At 36.5% G+C, this 11,132-nt stretch overlaps 1 pseudogene; it reads right to left on the bottom strand.

Annotated features, from left to right (window-relative positions):
- Positions 1-595: 595 nt before the first annotated feature.
- On the bottom strand, positions 596-8,384 carry LOC119511432 (annotated as a pseudogene).
- Positions 8,385-11,132: the final 2,748 nt, after the last annotated feature.

Genomic DNA, 11,132 nt, shown 5'->3' with positions numbered 1-11,132 from the left:
CCAGATGCTTGACATTTGTTGTTAAATTGCCATTGGAAGATAGAAAGTGATGATTTAAACCTTCTGTTTCTTAACCCCAAGTAGTATGCCATTTTGTAAAGTGTTCATCAATTTAAAAGCAAGACGAATAATCATTAAATTACCACACTATTCTCCCTGTCCACCAATACTTACTGCAAAATCCTAAATTTACCACCTGTGATACAGAGTGAAAAGCTATAAATTATATTACATATATATGTTGTATGTGTATACAGACACATGCACACACATGCACACACACAGTACTTGATTGAAAAATGGCTATTTAACATTTCCCATGAAAATTCACTTTCAATGGAGGCTATGGCTCCTATGCCTTGGGATGGTTTGACTTCACAATTGAAAAATACTGCTAATATCTCAATTCCTTAAGACAAAATTTAATTGCATGTTCAATAAGCTGCTCAGTAAAAAAGCAGCTATAAAGGATGATTTAAAACAACAACAACAACAACAATGTCTAATTGAGTGCAATTTCTCCAATTTGTCAAGGCACCTTGTCAAAGTTATTCCTAAAAAGACTAGAAATCTGTGGTGCCTTCTGATTTTTCTCCTACCTTACTGTCCATGTTAATATTTCAAACTGTGTCAATAAAGCCACACTTAAGGGATAAAATGTTTGCAGATTTAGCTGCCTCTGTGATAGCCTTGCAATACAGGCCCTTTCTCTTCTCATTAAACATGACAGCAAGTTTTCTAAAAAGTGGGTAAGTTGGGAAACAGCAAGAAAATAAGGCTTCCTGTCACACTAAAAGGCCATTATCTTTCCAGGTCAAACTTATGTTGAGAATATGAGCTGGCCACTAAGGGAAACCATAAATATTGGCCCAAACAATGCCCTCTACATGTATGGTCCTCCCATCTGGTGTGATGCATTTTGAAATGTATGTGGAAAAGAGTTTCATTTCCAAGGAATTACTGAACTTTTTCTCTTCCTTTGAAGAAGAAGAATTAGAAGACGTGAAATGTTCATGCATACTGCCTGGAGCAAAATCAAAGCTTTCTGAAGAACTACACTCAGAGTTGGAATATTTCAAATTATTTGTGCTATCAATGCCACAAACTGATGCACTGGAAGAGTCAGATTTCTTTTAATTTATGTCCTATAAGCTGAGATATTGCTTTTGTGGCCCCTTTTGCAAAATGTCTCTTGTTCATCCTGCTCACCAGGCATATGTACTTCATTAGTGTCTTGAACTTCACTGCTGGCCTCTTCAGACCTTTTGAGAGACTCTGATTTTCTTAAGATGTGTCACCTGCCGAGGGGGTAGAGGTGCAATGAAACTGGGGCTTGGGGACCATCTTGCCATTCTACATTTTCTCATCTCCTGTTTTCAAGAAGAGTCATTTTCTTCATTCCTGTAACTTTGTGGTTTTAAACAAACCTGGGGCAGAAGAGAACCTGAGCTAGGATCTTGATATTGATATGTGAAATGGACTGTTGAATGTGCTATTTTGGACATAGAGGTTTCACATTGCTTCATTTGTGACAATTTTCAACACTTCCTGAGGTTTTGCATGATCCATTTTCTTACTCTGGAGCACTTGTTTTCATACTTAACTGAGCTTTAGATGTGTTTGCTTGAGAAGAAACTTTAACTACTCTGTTTCTGCTAGGAGAAATATTTGAAACCTAACCACAGAATTTCTTTTCTGGCTTTCATTTTGGTTTCCAAATCCATCTTATCATCAATTTTATATTTTTTGTTCACAGGAGTTATGCTCTAATTTCCCATTTTTTATACTGCAAGTTTTATTGAGATATATTCACCTACAACATATTCCATCCAAATTATACAATGTTTCACACTGCCATCACCTTGCTGTGCAATCCTCTTCACACTCAATTTTTGACCATTTTCATTGTTCCAAGAAGGAAAATATCAGATAACATCATAAAGAGAAAACCCAAAGCACCCCATATCCCTTATCCTCTCATATTATTGACTGCCAACAACTGCATGATGCACCTGCCACCTTTGATGAAAGAACACTAAGGTTTATTGTTAACCATAAATCATAGCCTGCAATAGGTAACTTCCCTTCATAAACCACTTTATTATTAATTGTACAAGTGTTGCACATTTGTACTAGTTCATGAAGGAACTTATTTATAATTGTAGTGTTAGCTCATGGCATGCATGACTGTAAACAACTCCTTTCAACCAAATTCACCAGCATACATCCCTACTACTCATAATCCCACCATTTCTAAACATTTAATTTCAACCTCATTAAAAACTCTAAACATCAGGCAACTGCTCCTTCTTCTCTACCTTCTGTCTATCTCTAACTAACTTATATTCTACATATTAAGACACTGAGTTTGCTTATATAGTTAGTTCATATTAGTGAAATCATACAATATGTCCATTTGTGTCTGACTTACTTCACTCAGCATTATGTCCTCAAGGTTCGTCCATGTTGTTGCTGGCCTAAGAACCTCATTCCTTCTTACTGCTGCATAATATTCCATCTTATGTATATACCGTATTTTGTTTCTCCACGAGCTTGTAGCTGGACACTTGGATTATTTCCAACTTTTGGCAATTGTGAATAATTCTGCTCTGAACATCAGTGTGCGAATGTCTGTTTATGTCCCTGTGTTGAGGTCTCCTGGATATATACCTAGCAGCAGAATTTCCATGTCATAGGGCAACTCAGTATTTAGTTTCTGAAAAACTGCCAAAATGTCTTGGAGAGTAGCTGTATCATTTTATATTCCCACAAGCAGGGAATAAATGTTCCTATTTCTCCACATCATCTCCAACACTTGTAGTTTTCTGTTTGTGTAATAGCAGCCATTCTTACAGGTGTGAGATAATATCTCATTGTGGTTTTTATTTACATTTCCCTAATAGCTAATGAAGATGAACATCTTTTCATGTGCATTGTAGTCATTTGTATTTCCTCTTTGGAAAAGTGCCTATTCATATCTTTTGCCTGTTTTATAATCAGGTTGTTTGCCATTTTAATGTTGAGTTGTAGGATTTCATTATATATACTGAATATCAAACTCTTATCAGATATATGGTTACCAAATATTCTATCCCACTGAGTTGCCTGCATTTTCACCATTTTGACAGTCTTTGAAGCACAAAACTGTTTGACTTTGAAGAGCTTTCATTTATCAATTTTTTCTTCTGTTGCTTGTGCTTTGGGTGTAAGGTTATATCTTATATAACCAGATCTTAAGATATTTCCCTATATTTTCTTCTAGGAGTTTTATGTTACTGGCTCTTATATTTAGGTCTTTGATCTACTTTGATTTAAATGTTGTATGGTGCATAAGATAGGGGATAGGGGTCCTATTTCTTTCTTTGGCTATGGATATCTTGTTCTCCCAGCCCAATTTGTTTTAGAGAAAATTGTGTCAATCTCAGTGGATTTGGGGGGTGGGGTTGTCAAAAATCAATTGACCATAGATGTGAAGCTCTATTTCTGCACTCTCAATTCTATTCCATTGATCAATGCCTATCTTAGTGCCAGTACTATGCTGTTTTGACTTTTGTGGCTGTATACTAAACTTCACAAGATTTATAATAAGCATGAAATGGAAATGTGAGGCCTATGACTTCATTGTTCCTTTTCAAGATATTGGCTCTTTGAGATCCTTTGCTTTCCAAATAAATTTGATAACTACTTTTCAAATTCTTCAAAATATGTTTTGGGAATTTTTATTGATATTTTATTGAATCTGTACATGAATTTAGGTAGAACTGACATCTTAAAAGTATTTAGCCTTCCTATCCATGAACACAGAATGTCTTTCCATGCATTTAGGTCTTTTTTAAGTTTATTTTACAAATTTTTGTAATTTTCTGTATGCAGGTGATTTTCATTCTCGGTTAAGCTTATTCCTAAATACTTGAATCTTTTAGTTGCTTTTGTGAATGGATTTTTTTCTTAATTGGCTCCTTGCCTAACTCATTTTCAGTGAGAAACACTAATGATTTTTGCTTGTTGAACTTCTATCCCACCACTTTGCTGAATTTATTAGCTCCAGTAGCTTTGTCATAGATTTCTTGGGATTTTCCGAATATAGGATCATGTCATCTGCATATAACAAGAGTTTTAATTCTTCCTTTCTCATGGGGAGCCTTTTATTATTTTTCTTTTCTAATTGCTCTAGCTAGAACTTCTAGCATAATGTTGAATAATATTGGTGACAGTGGGCATAATTGTGTCATTTCTGATCTTAGGGGGAAGGCATTTAGTCTATCAACTTTGAATATGATGTTGACTGTGGCTTTTCATATATGTCCTTTATCATATTAAGGAAGTTTTCTTTGATTCCTTATTTTTGAAGGAATGGATGCTGAATTTTATCAAAACAGGGTGCTGAATTTTGTTTAATAACTTTTCTGAAAACAACTGGGATGATCACATGCTTTTCCCCATTTGATTTATTAATGTGTTGATTAATTGATTTTCTTTATCTGACCCACACTTACATGCATAGAATAAACTCCACCTGGTCATGGGGTATTATTCTGTTAATGTGCCATTGGATTCAATTTGTAAGTATTTGATTGATAATTCTTGCATTTATTTTCATTAAGGAGATTGAACTGTAGTTTAACTTTATGTAGTATCTTTATTAAGTTTTGGTATTGGATTTGATTTTTACCTTCATAGAATGAATTATGTAGTGATACTTTTCTTAAATTTTTTAGAAGGGTTTGAGCAGGAATAGAGTTAATTTTTCTCAGAATGTTTTCTAAAATTCCCCTGTGAAGCCATCTTTGGACATTGGATTTTCTTTATAGGCAGGTTTATGTTAACTTATTGAATCTCTTTACTTGTAATTGGTTTGTTGATGTCTTTTATTTCTTCTCAAGTCAGTATTCATTTTGTGTTTCTAAGAAATTGTCCATTTCTTCTAAGTGGTCTAGTTTTGGTATGCAGTAATTCATCATGTTCTCTTGTGATCTGTTTTTATTTCTTCAGGGTCCATGGTAATGATACCCCTCTCACTTCTGATTTTATTTATTTGCATATTCTTTCTTTTTACTTTATCAATCTAGCTAAGGGTTTGTTTATCTTTCTTATCATCTCAAAAATACCAAATTTTGTTTTTGTTGATTCTATGTTTATTTTTGATCTCCACTTTATTTATTTATCATTTAATCCTTGTTATTTCCTTTCTTCTACTTGCTTTATCGTTAGTTTGTGGCTATTTCTCTAGTTTCTCCAATTGTTTGGTTAGTTCTTTAGTTTTATCTGTCTCTTCCTTCTTAATCTAGGCATTTCAAGCTCTAAATTTGCCTCTTACTACTGGTTTCCCTGCATCCAATACAGGTGAATTGCATATTTTCATATGTTGTATTTTCATTCATCTCAAGATATTTACTGATATATCTTGCAATTTCTTCTTTGACCCATTGATTGTTTAACTGTGTTTATTAACCTCCGTATATTTGTGGAATTTTCATTTCTTCTGTGGTTGTTGATTTCCAGCTTAATTCCATTATTTTCAGAGAAAGTGCTTTGAATAAGATCAATCCTTTTAAAATTAATATGCACTGTTTTATGCCTCAGCTTATGGTCTATCCTGGAGAATATTCCATGAACACTTGAGAAGAATGTATGTCCTACTGTTTCAGGGTATAGCAATCTATATATGTCTGTTAGGCCCAATTCATTGTTCATAGAATTTTGGTTCTCTATTTCCTCATTCATTATCTCTCTAGTTGTTCTATCTGTTGAAGAGATTAATGTGTTGAATTCTCCCAGAATTGGTGCAGAAATATCTATTGTGCCTTTTAATATTGCTCATGCTTGCGTCATACACTTTGGATCTACTTGATTGGGTGCATAATCATTTTTGATAGTTATTTCTTCTTGGTGCATTACCCCTTTTATTAATATATAGTGTCCTTCCTTATCTGTTATAAAATCTTTGCATTTAAAGTCTATTTTATCTGATATTAGCATGCATCATTTTTTTTTTGTTGTTATTACTTGAATAGAATATCTTTTTCCATCATTAACCTTCAAGCTATTTGTATCTTTTGGTCTAAAATAAGTTTCTTGTAAACAGCATATACATAGACCATATTTTTTATCCATTCTGCATCTTTTGATTGAAGAGCTTAATCCATCAACATTCTATGTTATTACTATAAAAGCTGTCCTTCCTTCAAACACTTTATCCCTTGATGATTTTTTTGCCAAATCTAGTATTTTTTCCTCTTTACCCTTTTAGTTACTCTTACTCATAGTCATTGATCCAGTTTGGTAATGTTGCCAGAATGCAAAACACCAGAAATGGATTGGCTTTCATAAAATTTGGTTTATTTGGTTACACAGTTACAGTCTTAGGGCTATAAAGTGTCCAAGGTAAGGCATCAACAATTGAGTACCTTCACTGGAGAAAGGCCACTGGCATCCAGAAACCTTTGTTAGATGGGACGGCTGGTGTCGGCTTGATCCCAGGTTGCATTTCAAAATGGTGTTCTCCAAAGTGTCAGTTTCAGCCTTCAACAGCTTTCTTCAAAAAGTCTCTTTAATGTGCAGTGGCAAGCTCCTTCTGTCTGAGCTCTTAGGTAGGGCTCTCATAAACTAATCAAGGCTCATGCTGAATGGGTGGGGCCATGCCTGTATGGGAATTATTTAATCACAGTTAGCACCTACATTTGGGTGGGTCACATCTCCATGGAAACAGCCTAATCCAAAGGTTCCAACTTAATCAATGCTAATAAGTCTGCCCCCACAAGGTAGCATCAATGAACATGGTGTTTGGGGGCACATAATACATCCAAACAAGAGCAGTCATGACTTCTATACTCTCTTTCAGTCCTAGCTCTCTTGTCTTTTTATTCAGCTGACAGTACTCCCTTTAGTATTTCTTGCAAGGCAGGTCTCTTATTAACAAATTCTCTAAGCACTTGTTTATCTATGAAGATTTTAAACTCTCCCTCACTTTGAAGGACAGCTTTACTGGAAAATAATTCTTGGCTGGCAGTTTTTCTCTCTAGAATCTTAAATATATCACAGCACTGCTTTCTCACCTCCATGGTGCCCAATGGGTACTTGGCACTTAGTCTTATATGGCTTGACTTATATGTGGTTTATCAGTTTTCTCTTGCTGCTTTCAGAATTATCTCCTTCTCTTTGGCATTTGACAGATTAGTATGTGTCTTTGAGTGGTTCTATCTATTTGGGTTCATTCTATTGGAGTTTGTTGGGTTTCCTTGATTTGTATATTTATGTCTTTTATAAAGGTGTGGAATTTTTTCCCAATTGTCTCCTCAAATATTCTCCCTAGCTGCATAATCTTCTCCCTCTGGGACATCAAAGATTCATACATATGTGCACATCATGTTGTCCATCTTTTCCCTGAGATCCAATTTAAATGTTTCCTAATTTCCTTTTTTGGCAACAATACTGTTTTTACATTTGTCACACAGGACTTGCCTGGGTGGTAATTTAATAGTATTCATTATTGAAGTAGGTTCTTCCCTTTACATTTTTTGTTTGGGTAGCTTAATTTTCAAAGGAGGTGGCTGAAGTATGGATTTGTTATATGTGTCCTTGATAAACAAAGGAGGAGGATAAGGTGCTCTTTTGTGGAAGAGATGTGGTGGTTTGGAAGTCAACAGGCTTTTCAGATAAATTTGGCTCTGGAGTTTGGAGAGAAAAAGGGTCATGAGAAACAGCAACATTCAGTTCATGCTTAACTTCTGTCCCTTCTTGGCATGTATTACTTTGGAGCTGCATGGCTATAGGTTTATCCTTATATTCCTTTTCGGGAAATACTGTCACTAGGATCCCATGGAGCTCAAACCTTTTTGAACTCTCCTTTTGCTGATTTGAAATCCAGATTCTCACAGAATCACTTGGACTTCTCTTCTGTTTGATTCAATAGCATAAAGACAACTGAGGGCCTCTCACCATTAAATACATGAGTACAAAGCATACTGGTCTTATTCTGCTTTCCAACTATGAAAACAAAGTACAAAATGCTGACACAAAGTTGGTGAAAACAAACAAAGCAAAACAAAAACCTAATAAGCCATTTCCCAGCAGGGGAGATACCATCTGAGTGTGTTCTGCTGCAGGAAATAGAATGGAGAGCCATGAATGAAAGTCTCTAAACTTCATAACTTTTAGTCAGATCCATGAGGACCCCAGAAAAAACTTCCACCTGAAGCTGAATGACATGACCAATCTATCATCTATTATGTGTCCAGTGTGAACCATACATCTGACTGAGCCAGGCAGAGTTGTGACACTGCAGAGACCACACCCACTGGCAGCACAACTGTCAGGTCTGAAACCTGGTGCAGCAGTGGCAGCAGCACAGGAGAAGGTGGAGGGTCATACCCTTCCTGAGGCATGGCTAAGCCCAGCTCTGGAACCTGAGCAGGTAGCTACTTCTTTGCCTCCAGCTCTGGCACAGCCACCTCTAGGCTACAGACAATCTCCCCTGGTGGTGGCACAGATGGAGGGAGAGGTCTCATCTGCCTGAGGAGCAGACTGCTGCCCATTGTCCCTCCTCTACCTCTGGCACAAATGCTTCATGGCCCTGACCAGGAGGGGTTCAGTGACCACCTCCTTGCCTGGAATGGGTTCTGTCTCCAGCTCAGCCTTGCAAGCATCCCTTCTGGGGAAGATGCTGCAGTCACTGCCAACTCTGTAACCACAGCCAGCATTTTCTCTACAGATTCTCTTCTTCCAGCTCTGGCTGCAGTGGTTGCAGTGGCATTGCTGCTTTCATCATTGGCTTTCATTACTAACAGATGTCTTAGGTATAAAAGAGCAAAGCTGATGGTGTGTCTGGAGTGAAAAAAAGAAATGGCCATATCATGTCAACATGTTTAACTATGGATAAACATCTTTGTTCTGAGCATTTTAGGAACTGGCAATTTGCAACCATCCCTGGCAGCTTCCTATCAGTTGAAGGATGTTCTGAGCAAGGTATCATGATGCTTCTTTAAAGTATGATACTGTGTAAAATATTCACTCACTATAAATTGTGACCTGCATTCTACTTTGTTTTACTGAGTAAGAGAAGGGATGTGTGGGAAATACCTGACACCTGGATAATCCTTGGAATGTGCTGTGGTGACAGTGTCATCAATAGACCCACTAACAAGGAAGTAATTGACCCAAAAACAAGATTTACCCCCACAAATGAGACATCTGGCAGACAACAGAGAAATTCCCATCAACATCATAAAAAGTTTGTTTCATTTTACGGTATGTATTCGTGTTGATACTTGCTTTATTTGGGTCCCTTTTCTTTTCCTTTGCTGCAATATTTCTCCGGTCATATATATTTAAGGTTTTTTTTTTTTTTTTATTTGCCCTATGAATTATATAGATTTCGTGAGAAAGTTCCTTGGAATATGCTATCTGAATAAGTGAACGGTAAACCCATGCTGGTTTTCTAATTATACTGGATATTAGGACTGGAGCACTGGAAACAGTGTATCTGCCTTTCCACAGACATGCTCTGAGGCACTCATTTCACTCACTGTTGTTCTAATGAAGAAACAGGTTTACATATACAAAGAATGTTTCTAGGATCCATCAGCTACTATGGGATAGGCTCAATTGAACTCAAACCTGTCTGACTACAAGCAATGCCATTTCTATTGCTGCATTGTTGCATTGCTCATTCAAGGATTCACAAATAAGAGGAAACTCTAAAGTTGACATACAGCAGAATCCCTAGGGTTGAGGAAACTTATGGGAAATTCAGTTTCTGCTACGGATGGAGAAAGTCATGGAATATTTCTCCAAGTTGGAATGGATAAGGAATAGTGAGTTAAGTCTTAAAATATTTACAATTTGTATTTGGAATGAAGGAAATATTTTGATAATGGATGGTAGGTGACGGTAGCACCACATTGTGAATTGAATTAATGGCACTGAAAGGTACATCTCAATGTGGATAAAAGGGGAAATGTTAGGTTGTATGTATAGTTCTAGAATAAATGTTATTAAAAACCCTTGGAACTGTACAACACAAAAGTAAACCCTAAGGTAAAACATGTACCATAGTTAATAGTACAATTATTATAATGTTCTTTCATCAATTGTTACTAATGTATCACATCAATGCAAGGTTTTAATAGTTGGGTCATTTATAGGAATTCTGTATTTTATGCATGACTTTTCTGTAAACCTATAGCTTCTCTAATAAAAAAAAATAAGGGTGTGAGATAGATTGGGCTTCAAGAATCCCTCTCTGGGCAGGGATATTAAATGTGTGGTATTTATAATCTCATTACCCTGACTGTACTTGAGAAGAAACAGTTAATAAAAAATTTCTCTCCACACCCCTCTCCCTTAGGAGTAAATAGATGATGTAGTTTCCCCAATGGCACCACTAGATGGACTTGTTTCTACTGGGCCTAACTTCCTTGTACAATGTGTGCAGGAAGGGCAGGGAGTTTTTGTCACTGTTAAGAGAATCAGGGAGATCAGCAGCAGAGGGAGAATTACAGACTCGGGAGATCCACAGACTGAATTCTCAGAGCCTCTCATTAAACATGCTCTTTACTTGCTCTATTCTCTAAGCTCTTCAGATCCCTATAGGCCAAGATTCCAGAATGAAAGAAAACTTCTTCTTATTTGGTCCCCATGGGCTCAGCATCTAAGTCAGGTGCACATCCCTTCCCTATCAATGGAGCCATCTCTCCTGAAAGAGCCCCTAACCCTGTGGACATGACCCCTACTACAGGATACATCTCAAGGGCCACCACATGAAGATCTAAGCTGCTGTGGGCTACACTGTCCCAGTTGCATGATCCAGAGTTGGGGTGATGTCCTCTGACTATACACTACCCACGGATCATCTTCCCTGAAATATTCTCATAGTTTTTATTTGAGAAGTTGTAGTTTTACAAACTAATTATACAGAAAATACAGAGCTCCCATATAACCCCCCTTTTGTTAACACCTTGCTGTAGTGTGGTAAATTTGTTACACTTGATGAAAGAATGTTATTATAATTGTGCTATTAACTATAGTCTGTGTTTTACATTAGGGTTCACTGCTTCCTTGTACAGTACTGTTTAATAAATTTTTTATTCTAGTAACATATATACATTTTAAAATTTATAATTTAGGCCACATTC

The sequence above is a fragment of the Choloepus didactylus genome, chromosome 16 (genome assembly GCF_015220235.1).
Source record: "Choloepus didactylus isolate mChoDid1 chromosome 16, mChoDid1.pri, whole genome shotgun sequence".
NCBI lineage: Eukaryota > Metazoa > Chordata > Mammalia > Pilosa > Megalonychidae > Choloepus > Choloepus didactylus.
This window is presented reverse-complemented; position numbering and strand designations above follow the sequence as displayed.